Source organism: Ursus arctos, unplaced genomic scaffold (assembly GCF_023065955.2).
Source record: "Ursus arctos isolate Adak ecotype North America unplaced genomic scaffold, UrsArc2.0 scaffold_5, whole genome shotgun sequence".
Lineage (NCBI taxonomy): Eukaryota > Metazoa > Chordata > Mammalia > Carnivora > Ursidae > Ursus > Ursus arctos.
Genome location: NW_026623067.1, coordinates 72,542,224 through 72,554,467, shown reverse-complemented (window position 1 = coordinate 72,554,467; position 12,244 = coordinate 72,542,224). Strand labels below are relative to the sequence as shown.

The following is a 12,244-nucleotide window of genomic DNA, read 5'->3' as shown; positions in this document are numbered from 1 at the left end:
TGGGTATGTTGTTACAATGCAGATCCACAGGCAGCAGGTCCTAGGGGGGAGTCGGGAGTTTACATGTCTAAGGGGCTCCCGGATGTTGGGATGCTGCTTATTCACTCTTGCAGTAGCAAGACTTTATCGTAGGTTTTTCTAGCTTTTTCTGACCATGACCTAAAATAAAAAATACATTCTATTTGGCAACGTAGAACAAATGCACAAAATAAACCTATCATTGAAATGGAGACAAAAGTTATTATATCAGGGGTACACCTGATATTTGTTATTTGATTCCATTGTTTTATTGTATTTTATTTTATCTTTTTAAACGCTGGTTGTGACTCATTAAATAGATCTTATGACCCACTAATAGGCTATGACATAAAGTTTGAAAAACACCTCTATTCGATTTTTACTCAAACCTCTTCTATACATTTTCTAAATGTATCTTTCCTTCTCTTCTAAGAACAAAACAAGAAGACAAAAATCTGTAAGTGTGGCCTGAGGAACGCAGGTCAGCACAGATGACAGTCATAGCTCACTGGGGTTGAACACTTACTGTTTACCAGGGGCATGATTAAGCCCATGTGCTCCACGACCACACAGGATTCTAATCCCAGCATAGCCACCTACAAACTGTGACACCTCAGGCAAGTTACTTAACCACTCTGTGCCCAGTTTCTGCCTACGTGAAAAGGAGATAACAATTACACAAATGCCTCATGACGCTTTTGTGATGATTACTGTGTATTTCCAGCTCTACGTGGATGGGACAATGTAGTGCCCACAGCAAGTACCATACAAGTATTTGCCACTGCCACCATTATTACTAAGCACTTCACAGACGGTCCATCACTTAGCTTTCCAATAACCCTAAGGAAGGGTATAACAGAACTGTTGCGTGGGCCAGTGTACAGCCATCCCCACCTACTTTGCTGTTGACAGAATTCCTCTTTATTCAGGGCACCGCAGGTGACTAAGGAGGGAATCCTAGCTGGTAAGGCGATCACAATAAACCCTCTCCACTTGCCAGTGATGGGTGAAGAAAGATCACATGAATTAATTCTAGCCAATGAACCACAAGGCATCAGGGAAGTATTTCCTCTCCCTTAAAGGATAATGGAAGGAAAAAAGATTCTATCTTCTTCCACTGAATGCTGTATGTCTCGACGTGATGCCAGAAATGGCAGCCTGCATTCAGCAACCACGACGGTGGCCAGCAGAGGACAGAGTGAAAGGAATGCTTATGGATACAAGTGAGCACGCTTACCACCCCATTATGGATGGGGAAGGTGAGGGATAAAACAGGTACAGGAAGTTCTCAAAAATCACACTCAGGGGCGCCTGGGTGGCACAGCGGTTAAGCGTCTGCCTTCGGCTCAGGGCGTGATCCCGGCGTTGTGGGATCGAGCCCCACATCAGGCTCCTCTGCTATGAGACTGCTTCTTCCTCTCCCGCTCCCCCTGCTTGTGTTCCCTCTCTCGCTGGCTGTCTCTATCTCTGTCAAATAAATAAATAAAATCTTTAAAAAAAAAAAAAAATCACACTCAACAAGTTGCCCGTTCTTCATCCACTATGCTACAATAGCCTCATTTTAAAGAACATAATTATTTTTTTTAAACACCTTGAAGACATGACTTGATAGATACGAAAAGTATTTCCAGTATCAGCCGTCCATCTCAAGACCTTTAAGGTCAGTTAACATGGTCATTTGCTGGGGGTACGCAGGTTGCGATCCTGGTAACAAGTACAGCATTGATATATTTCTTCTATGCCATACTCTGCCACTTTGTACGTGTTTATCTCTTTGCAATTTATCTCTTCTCATTACATGTCCATCGATTAGTTTCTAACTAGGCTGTTGATTCCAAAATTATTCTCATAAACAACCTTAAGCCAAGGTGTTATGGACTAATGATAGATTAACACACTCCTGTTTCTAGACTGTCTATGCTTGTAACATGCATCTTCCCTAAAAGAATTTAAATACTTTGCAATTTCAGAGACTCTGGCAGGGATGTAAGACATAGTAGGGAGGAAAGGTGACCACTTTGACCCCTGAAAATAACACCCCTTAAGGAGCTGCCTTGGCCTCGGAGTCTGACGTTTTTCTTCTAAAATCTAGCAGACATAATATTCTCCATGGCAACTTCTCTTATTATTCTGGTGAACACAGGAATACCGAAATTTAAAAAGTCGTACATAGGCATGATGGTTAAAATATACTAAGTCATTTTACAAAGTCACAACAACCTCATTTGGTTTTGTGAATCAATACTCTTTGATTCTAAGAAACACGCTCTTATTTCACATTTTAACATCTCTGAACTGGTCAGTATCTTGCTATCCTTGTCGGCCGGGCAGGAATCACGATGCACTTGCCACTGACGGGGTACACGCTTGTAGTTATTTCTGGTGGCAACACTGAAAACTCTAAACCCATGTCATTTCAGGACCATCTGAGTTGCAGCTCTTGTCCAGAAGCCTCTGATGACGCCTTTTGATAAGATGGAAAAAGCCACAGGATCAAGACTTGTAAATAGTGTTAGAAACTTGGCGGCGGGGGGGGTGGGGGGGATGTAAAATAATCATAGTAAAGCTGTCTTTTTTGAAAATGCTGCATTAACATCCAGTATCCAAAGACATTGATAAATGTGATTCAAAAGTAAATCTGAAAGCTAGACTCCAAGGAAAATTTCAGAATACCTTAATTGATTATTTGGTTTCTATTTTCCTTTTTCTATATACAAGAGTAAAGTACTGGGGCACCTGGGTGGAGCAGTCACTTAAGCACTTGACTCTTGGTTTCAGCTCAGGTTGTGATCTCGGGGTTGTGAGATCGAGCCCCGTGTAGGGCTCCACACTCAGCGCAGAGTCTGCTTGAATTTCTCTCTTCCTCTCCCTCTGCCCCTTCTCAGCCCCCCTTCTCTCTCTCTCCAAAATAAAATTTAAAAAAGAGTGAAGTATGACAAAAATTTATACCTAAGTCTAAAAGAAATCTTTCAAATATTAAAAGTAGATCTCGGGGTCACAAGTTCAAGTTCCATGTTGGGCATAGAGCTCACTTAATAAAAAAAAAAAAAAAGCTAACTTAAAAAAAAAACCCACAAAGATCAAAAGTAAGCGATAATTCTAAGTGATAAAAAGAATTATGTCATACTTTAATTGACATCATTTCTTTTTTTTTTTTTTGAGGTAAGGGTCATGTTTATTTTTTCCATGTACATATCCACATAGTCCAAGACCATTCATTAAAAAAAAAAAAAACTATCCTGTATTGAATTACTTTTGTGTCTTTGTAAACAAACAAAAAGATTAATTGATGTTTTGAATGTGGGTCTACTTCTGGACTCTTAACCTTGTCCACTGACCTAGATGTCTTCACCTATTTTTTTTAAGTTTTTAGTTTAATCACCCAGTGCTTATCACAAGTGCACTCCTTAATCCCCATTACCTATTTCACCCATCCTCTCACCTACCATTCTGTTTCTTTCTTAATGATACCTAAAGTAATGGTGCATCTTCAAGTCAAAGACACCTTGAAGTGTATGAATATGATGTTATTCACAGGAGAGCTAATAGGATCAGAAAGGCTAAATGACTTACATGCACAAACACACAAACACACACACAACTTCCACAGGACGAGAAGACAGGTCTTTTCTCTGAACTGCAGTATTATCCATCTCTTTTGATGAGTATCTGGGCTTGAACCAGTTTCCTAAGGCTCCCTCTAATCCAAAAATTCAATTTGGAGATAGTATTTGTCACCCATAGACTGTTACGTATATTGTTTCTCTAAGACACAGTGCATCTGAAATGGAAAATGACACGGCAGGGGTACTGTTTTCTCTTAAGATAAATCACTGTGAAGGAAGAACTTGATTGTCCAGATTGTAGGCCGGGACCGCGATCTGTGAGACACAGATTGTATATGTTAGAGGAAAAGCCACATTGTGCACACGTGCTTGGTCTGCTGTGACACGTATGCTCCATTGGGGCCTATCGGCCCCTGGAGAAAGTTGTGTGCTTTTGCTAGGCTGACGTGCAAAACACACAGTGCAAAATGTTCTGATGATCTGATGATTATGTTTCAGAGTTTAGCTTCAGTGATCAATTGTGTAAAGGAAAGATCAAAATCTTCCAAGATTTTAAAATGTGAAAGTGCCTAAAGGGAATTCTAGTGTGAGCCCACAGTGTTTGTTAGCTCAGAGTCTTACAAGCTCCTGCTGGACTTGCAAGTAAACATTTCTCTGAAAGAAAAAATATCCTGGGGGAAAAGCTGGAAACAATATTAAGAGCTCCTGGACTGTGTGATGGTGCTGAAGTGCTTGGAGTTTAAGAAACGGGCCCAGCAAAGATTATATTTTGTAGTCTACATTCAGAATGCAATGCTTTAAATTAAAAACAGTAAATCTTTCTAAACTCCAGTTTTCTGCCAATAATGATTTGGAAACTGAAGCACAGATCATTCAGTTGAACAGATCTATGAAAAGGACAGGACAAACAAAATCCAAGGGAATTTCTCCTGCCATGAAGCTTCGAGGGCAGTCTGCCAAAAGGACAGTTTATGGTTATCCTGACTTAGGGAAGCGGCGGGGGGGGGGGGGGGGGGGGAATCTAGAGGAGGTGGGGACAGGGATAAGGGAAAGCCTTATGTACTACAGAAGACTAACAGATCCACTCTCAATCAGAACAATGACATTAAAACCCTTATTCTAACTTGATTTTACCTTCTTTAAAGCAAGTTATGAACTACTTAACAAACCAATTTAGGGCTAGATTTTTTTGTCCACCTGTGATCGCTAACAGCTAATTAAATTTAGAGGGTTTTTTTTAAGATTTTATTTTTAAGTAATCTTTTTAAAGAGAATTTTAAATAATTTTATTTTTAAGTAAACTCGATACGGGGCTCGAACCCACAACCCCAAGATCAAGAGTCGCACACTCCACCACTAAGTCAGCCAGGCACCCCAAATGTACAGATTTTTAGACGGTAATTTACTCCACACAATTTTTTGCCAGCCCTCAACTATAAAGCGTTTAGTGGAATCTCTAATAGTCTTAAACACGAATTATTTTTTGTGTGAATCTAAAATATCCAGGCCCTGTACCAAAACATCAACTTAAGTTCTTTCATTTGTACCCTTACTTCAAATATAGTAATTTGGTACCTTCCCCAAAATAAATAAAATTTTAAAAAATAAAATAAAATAAAATAAAATAAAATAAAATAAAATAAAATAAAATAAAATAAAATAAAAATTCAGGCCCTATGTTTTAAGAAGAGGAAAAAATAATCATCAGCCAAAATGCTTCTAAGTTATTGTCCGTATTTGTTTGCAATCTGCCTACTTCCTCTTAAGGAAATACAGTATAAATAATCAGGAACATATCTCACTTGTTCTGGGAGATTGTGTCAGAGTTAAAAGAAGAAACCCTTGAGAAATATCTTTTTAAAAAGTTTATGCCAAAAAGGTTTTCGGGGGGGGGGGGGCGCCTGGCTGGCTCAGTCTGGACCTTGGGGCTGCGGGCTCAAGCCCCATGTCAAATGCAGAGTTTACTTAAAAATAAAATCTTTTCTTTTAAGGTTTTTATGTTGTACTTTTCTTTCCTATAGTGATAGAAGGCTTTTAGAAAACTTAGTTTAAAATAATGAAACATAAAATTTGATAATGGACAAAACCCCTTTTCCAAATCAGTGTCCTTTTCTCCTTATTATCCACACAACTTGAAATTTCAATGTTCCCAAAACATTCAGCGTTGCTGTCCTTTTCATCTCAATTATTTTCAGAGAAGCCAGTCTGGAAATTGTGAACATTCCTCGGGTAATTTCAAACAAATGAATATCTATGTTTCATACAGAACGGTTTTCACCACAGGCAATTTTGCATCTCCCCTACTCTTGCAAATGCAGGGGACATTTGGCAATGTCTGGACACAGTTTTGGTTGTCATAACCGGGGGGGCGAGGGGGGTGTGCTATGGGCATCTAGCAGGTAGAGGTCAGGGACGCTGCTAGCCACCTATAATACACAGCCCGGCCCCTCTAACAAAGAACGATCCCAACCAAAATGTTCATAGCACTGAGGCTGAACAACCTTGAAACAGACATCTTTGTTTCTCTTTATTTGAAGAATGGGATGTGCCTCAGGTCAAGTGGGGAGCAATTTAGCACAGAGAGAGAGAGAACACTTTGACACACGCCCTTCCTGCCAAGTGCACAGCTCGCCCCCTAGACTGATCCACCATAAATTCTTGCTTGGACTTCTCCACAGCCTCCTCGCTGGCATCCTGTTTCTACTTCTGTTCCTTCTATTCCATTACTTCCTGGAGCTGCCAGAGTGGCTTAAGTGACGGGTGGTTTCCTTTGCTATAGACCACATGAAGGTCAATATTATCTGAGACCCTGCAGATCTACCTTCTGCCTCGCTCTCTTGCCTAAGCCACATGGTCTTTGAGTTGCTTATTCCACTCTCAGCCTTCAAGTTTTGCTCCCTTTATTCCTTTTTATCTTTCAGATCTAATCTCAATTCTAGGAAGCCTTCTTTATCCCTCTGCACTCGATGAGCTCAGTCTGCAAGAAGCCCTCACAGCTCCCTGTATTTTCTCTTAATACTCTTCGTAATTCGCAGCATATGCTTGTGTAAATTTTTTTTAAACGTCACCAATCTCTGCCAGTTGACCGTAAGTCTGAGAGTGCAGAGTCACCGCCTATTTTGCTTGTTGTTACCTCACCAACACCCAGCCCAGTACCTGATACAGAAGCTCAATTAACGTTACTGAATGAATAAATCCCAGGTTTTGCCGTCTATCCTTTCTTTTATCCTTCTAGGACAGTTGGCTGACACAACTGATGGGGTTGGAATAAATGTGTCCTATGTTTACCAATATACCAAGCATTCTTGCTATGGACGGGGAAACACTGAAAGACATAGTCTACAAGGCAAACATTGAGTTCAAATTTAAACTGCTTTGCAAGATAAAAGAAGGATTTACAAGGCTTGGAGACACAGATGACTTGGGAGAAAAGAGAACTGTGGCCTCAAAAATATAACTAGAAGCAATATGCTCAGGAGATATCGAAACTCTCTATGATAGGAATTAACTGCTAGACTGTAGGAGTGGTAGTAATGATTTTGAAGTTGTTTCCTGTGCTATGAAGCTGTGTAACCCTTTACTGTTAATACAAATTCCAATTCCAATAAAGCCTTTGTGCACTTGACCTTGTACCAGTGACGTTTTGTGAAATGGGAGTAAACCAGGCTGTGTCCAATGCTGGGAACAGGATGGAAGAAAGACATGAGGGGGTGGAGCCTGAGATCTCAAGAGAGAATGGCCAACTGGAAAAGAATGAAGAGAAATGTAAGTAAGCCCCTCGAGGATGACTGAAGATACTGATATAGATGCTGAATTTCCCCCATATTTATAAAAAGGGCTTGAGTTGATCTTCTGTCAATATTAGAGGTCTAGTTGCTCCCAGGCAGGTGACACCTAGACACTGTCATCTGGGTTACATAATAACGTGTAATAAAGACAGACTGGGTTAAACTACATGATATCTAAGGTCTCTTTTTTGAACATTTCCCCTCTTTATTCTAACATAATTAAAGGCTGAAGCATAAATCTGAGAATAATTGCTTTTAATGTTAATATCTGAATGTGTGTGCATTTCCTCTGGCATGTCCAAGTATTATTTCTTTTGTTCCTCTAACACTCATCTGACAAACAGGCGAATGAAAATCATACTTAACCTTTATTCTGAAGTTCCCAGAAAGGTTTACAACTTCCTAACTAAAAGTCACCAAGTGACTCATTATGGCAAGAAATGGGAAAAAGAGTCACAACTTCTTCACATCCAGCATTTAAATAGTACTGTTAGCTAACACATACACGCCAGATTCTGTTTTTAAGTGCTTTCCTATATGAATTCACTGCATCTTATCAACTCTACAAGGTATCCCCATTTCACAGAAAAAGAATATTCGACACAGAGAAGTTAAATAACTTACTCAAAGTCACACAGCTATTAAGTGGCGAGTCAAGATCAGAACCTAGGCAGTCAACCTCTAGAGGCTACACACCTAACCAATGTGTACTCATGCCTCGATGTGACTAATTTCATACTGATTGGCTTTTTTTTTTTAAGATTAATTTATTTGTCAGAGAAAGAGAAGGAGAGAGGGATAGCGAATGCACACAAGCAGGGGGAGTGGCAGGCAGAGGGAGAAGCAGACTCCCCACTGAGCAAGGAGCCCCATGCAGGGCTCAATCCCAGGACTCTGAGATCACGACCTGAGCCCAGGGCAGACGCTTAACCAACTGAGCCCCCCAGGCATCCTGATTGGTTTTTGAAAGCAATACAATGCTGGATAAAACACAGGATGACATCTCAGTTAATGCCACCTCTGTCCTTCATTTGCTCAATCCAGAGACACATCCTTGAGTTCTTTCTCTTACATCCCACATCTAATCTATTAGGAAACTTCTTCCATGGCTCTGCCTTCAGAACATATCCAGACGGCAACTGCTTCTCATCCTCTTCACTGCTACTGACTGCCCTGGTCTACCTACACATCAGGAGCTCCTCACCATATCATTGTGCTCACCTCCCAAACATTTTCTCTGCTTCCAGCCTTGCCCTCTGGACAGCTACTCTAAACACGACAGCCAGAATCATCTTTCAAAAACAAAAGTGAGATCGAATCACTTCTCTGCTGAAACCCAGTTAATGGTTCCCTATTTCGTTCATAGTGAAAGCCAAAATTGTTACAGTGGTTATGAGGCTCCATACTCTCTGGACCTCCGCCCTCATTATGGTGACTTCCTTCTCCCCCACCAGAGCCATCTGGCCGCACTTCACTTCATCACTTACTCTTCCTCTCGATGAATATTCCACGTGGGCTCTCTGCCTTAGGGCTTCTGCCCTGGCCAGTTCCTCTGCCTGAAATTCTGCATGGTCATTTGCCTCAGTTTCTAAAGTCTTTATTCAAATGACAGGCCTACTGGGAAACCCTACGTAAAATTATCAACAGTTACTGCCCTGGTCCTGCAGAATCCCATCTCTCTATATATATATTTTCCCATGTCTGTTTTCCCGTGGGACTTAACACTTTCTGATATAATACATCATTACTATTTATTTATTCTATTTGCTGTCTGTCTGTCTTCTCTATTGGAACATAAGCTTATCAGCACTAAATGTACCTTAAGTGCCATACAGATTTGTTGATGAAACAAATTTAATGATAAGCAAATGAAAAAGTGGTCATAGTGACCACAAGGAATGAGCGCAGCTAGTTTTTAACGTCAGGAAGTCGTCCATGGAAGTATATGAAATGTATTACGGTTGGGCACATCAGTTTTTTGGCATGTAGACATAAGTGTTTAAAATTTTAGGAAGCTAAATTTGCGTTCCCATGAATTACCAACATTAAAACATAAACTGAAAAGCAATGAATATTACCACCTTAATTGGGGAATCCTCGTCAGCACAATACCCACATATCCTCTTTCCATTGGCCTTAGAGGCCCCCAAAAGGAACAGGAACAGTTACAGAAAAATTATATACAGGCAAATTTTGTTTTCAGAACCCTTCAAACTCCCTGTCTGCTCAGCGCATCCTTGACAATTTTCTTCTCCCAGAGAATCACTCCACTGAAGCCTTACATCCTTGGGATAATGCACAGAAATGCATTCAGGTGAGTGGTAGGAAGGACTCTACTGGCTGGCATCTCAACTCCTCCACGCTGGCCGCACACACCACCAGCACCGAGAGTGTCGTCCAGGAAAATCTGCCTCAGGATTCCCGGGACTCTAGCTATTCCTACTCAGTTAGAATCCCTCGGTGTTTGTATTTTAGCTTGTTTCTGTATGTTTCTTAAATCGCTCTGATGTTTAGGAACCACTGTCTGAGTCTAGACGTTTCCTGATCTTTCTCCCAGGTTCAAATTTGCCCTTCCCAATTCTCACTTCCTTGTGTCTGATTCTCTGCCGAGGCTAATCTTCTGAGAGATGTGTTTAGAAATAATTATGGACAATATTTAATGTGTTAACTCCCAAGATCCCCTCTCCATAACTGCATTCAAAACCTTTCCACAAACTTGAAAACTTGCTAACTTGGTAACCAACACCAGGGACTGTCCTCCAGCAGCCTCACCGGGGAGAGGATTTTTGACAACCTCTCTCCCGCTCAAGGTACTTCTTGTGCTTTAATGTCCTGCTCTGGGTGTGAGGCTGAGGGGAAGGATGCTTCTCTCTGTGAGAAACAGTTCTTCTTTCCAGTGTCTTCTCACTTAAGTCATGTATTTAGAAATAAAAACCATGTTCTTGTATATCCTGTTTATGTTTTATTTTACCACCTACCAGTCTGATTGAGACAAAACTAGAGGAACCCTGGTTACAGCGGCATAAATTAAATTTGACCTTGATCCTTAATATTTGTTGGGTTATATCAAATACTGACATAGGTAGATACTTCCGGTATTTATTAGAATAAAGTGATTCTGAGAATTGCAATAGTCTTGTTTATGTAGCATTCCACTAAATAGCAGGTGTTTTTTGGTTTTTGGTCTTTTTTTTTTAAGGATTTTATTTATTTGAGACAGAGAGAGAGAAAGCACAAACAGGGAGGAGGGTCTGAGGGAGAAGGAGAAGCAGACTCCCCACTGAACAAGGAGCCTGATGCAGGGCTCGATCCCAAGATCCTGAGAACATGGCCTGAGCCGAAGGCAGCTGCTTAACTGATTGAGCCACCCAGGCGCCCCAAGAGCAGGTGTTTTTAAAGCAAGGCTCCAATACAAATAGTTGATTCTCATTAGGTAGCTATGTTCAGGGTAGCTGTGTTCTATGAAGTTGCCATGAACACTGAATTAGCGAACAGTGAAGCATTGCTTCTAGGGAAAATACGAAGTTAGGTTCTTGCAAGCCTTTGGTCACAGTATTTCTGTCAACTGATCAATACGTAACTTTATTTACATATTTTTCTGTTTAAAGACAATTTATTTAATAATGTCACAGCCACCCACACTATAATTCATGCCTCTTTGATAGATAACACAGAAGATACATCACGGCCTTCTTGCACTTGGGACTAGCACATCAGTACTATGCTTGGGGGCCATTTTAAACAGTGAAATAAAAAAAAAGCACAAAAATGAGAAAACCATGGCACTAAATAGACCACGAAAAGGGCATTTTACACAATGAGAGCTAAAATAAGAAGGCATAGTGTCACCTTGTTTGACTGCAGTTAGAAACGTGTCCTTCAGTGGGCGCCTGGTGGCTCAGTTGTTAAGTGTCTGCCTTCCACTCAGGTCATGAGCACGGGGTCCTGGGATCGAGCCCCACATCAGGCTCCCTGCTCAGCAGGCAGCCTGCTTCTCCCTCTCCCACTCCCCCTGCTTGTGTTCCCTCTCTCACTGTCTCTCTGTCAAATAAATAAATAAAATCTTTAAAAAAGAAAAAAAGAAAGGAAAAGAAACATGCCCTTCAGAGAATCCAATTTTTCACTGCTCTGTGTGTACCCATATCTGCAAATGACCATGGAAGTGCCACAGGTATTGATTTTAGGATTACAAATAAATTGTAGGAGTAGACAAATTCATAAAAATGGAATCTATGAATAATAAGAATTGACTGTACTTCAAGAATAAAACATTAATAGGGGCGCCTGGGTGGCACAGCGGTTAAGCGTCTGCCTTCGGCTCAGGGCGTGATCCCAGTGTTGTGGGATCGAGCCCCACATCAGGCTCCTCCGCTGTGAGCCTGCTTCTTCCTCTCCCACTCCCCCTGCTTGTGTTCCCTCTCTCGCTGGCTGTCTCTATCTTTGTCAAATAAATAAATAAAATCTTTAAAAAAAAAAAAGAATAAAACATTAATAATAATAATATAACTACCACTCATTGAGGGCTTATGTTGTGCCAAGGACACTTATTAACTTACTCGATTCTTAAAGCAATCCAAGTTTACAGCTGCAGAAATTGGAATTTAGTGAGATCATTAACTTTCTCAAGATCACCGCACTCTAAATATCAAAGCGGAATTCAAGAATTCAAGATTTAAGACCAAGCACCCAGCGGGCTCAGTCAGTAGAGCACGCAACTCTTGATCTCAGACTTGTGAGTTTGAGCCCCACGGTGGGTGTAGAGATTACTTAAAAAATAAATAAAAGTTGTATTTTTTTTTAAGATTTTATTTATTTATTTGTCAGAGAGAGAGAGAGAGTAAGCACAATCAGGAGGGGAGGGAGCAGCGGGGG

At 40.7% G+C, this 12,244-nt stretch overlaps 1 long non-coding RNA gene across 1 annotated transcript in view; it reads right to left on the bottom strand.

The window, feature by feature from the left end:
- Nucleotides 1-284: 284 nt before the first annotated feature.
- Nucleotides 285-12,244, bottom strand: part of LOC123001030 (uncharacterized) — a 47,878-nt gene continuing 35,918 nt past the window's right edge. Inside the window, exon 4 of the long non-coding RNA XR_007190530.2 lies at nt 285-2,482. This is a non-coding gene — a long non-coding RNA (uncharacterized LOC123001030). The remainder of the gene's footprint in view (nt 2,483-12,244) is intronic.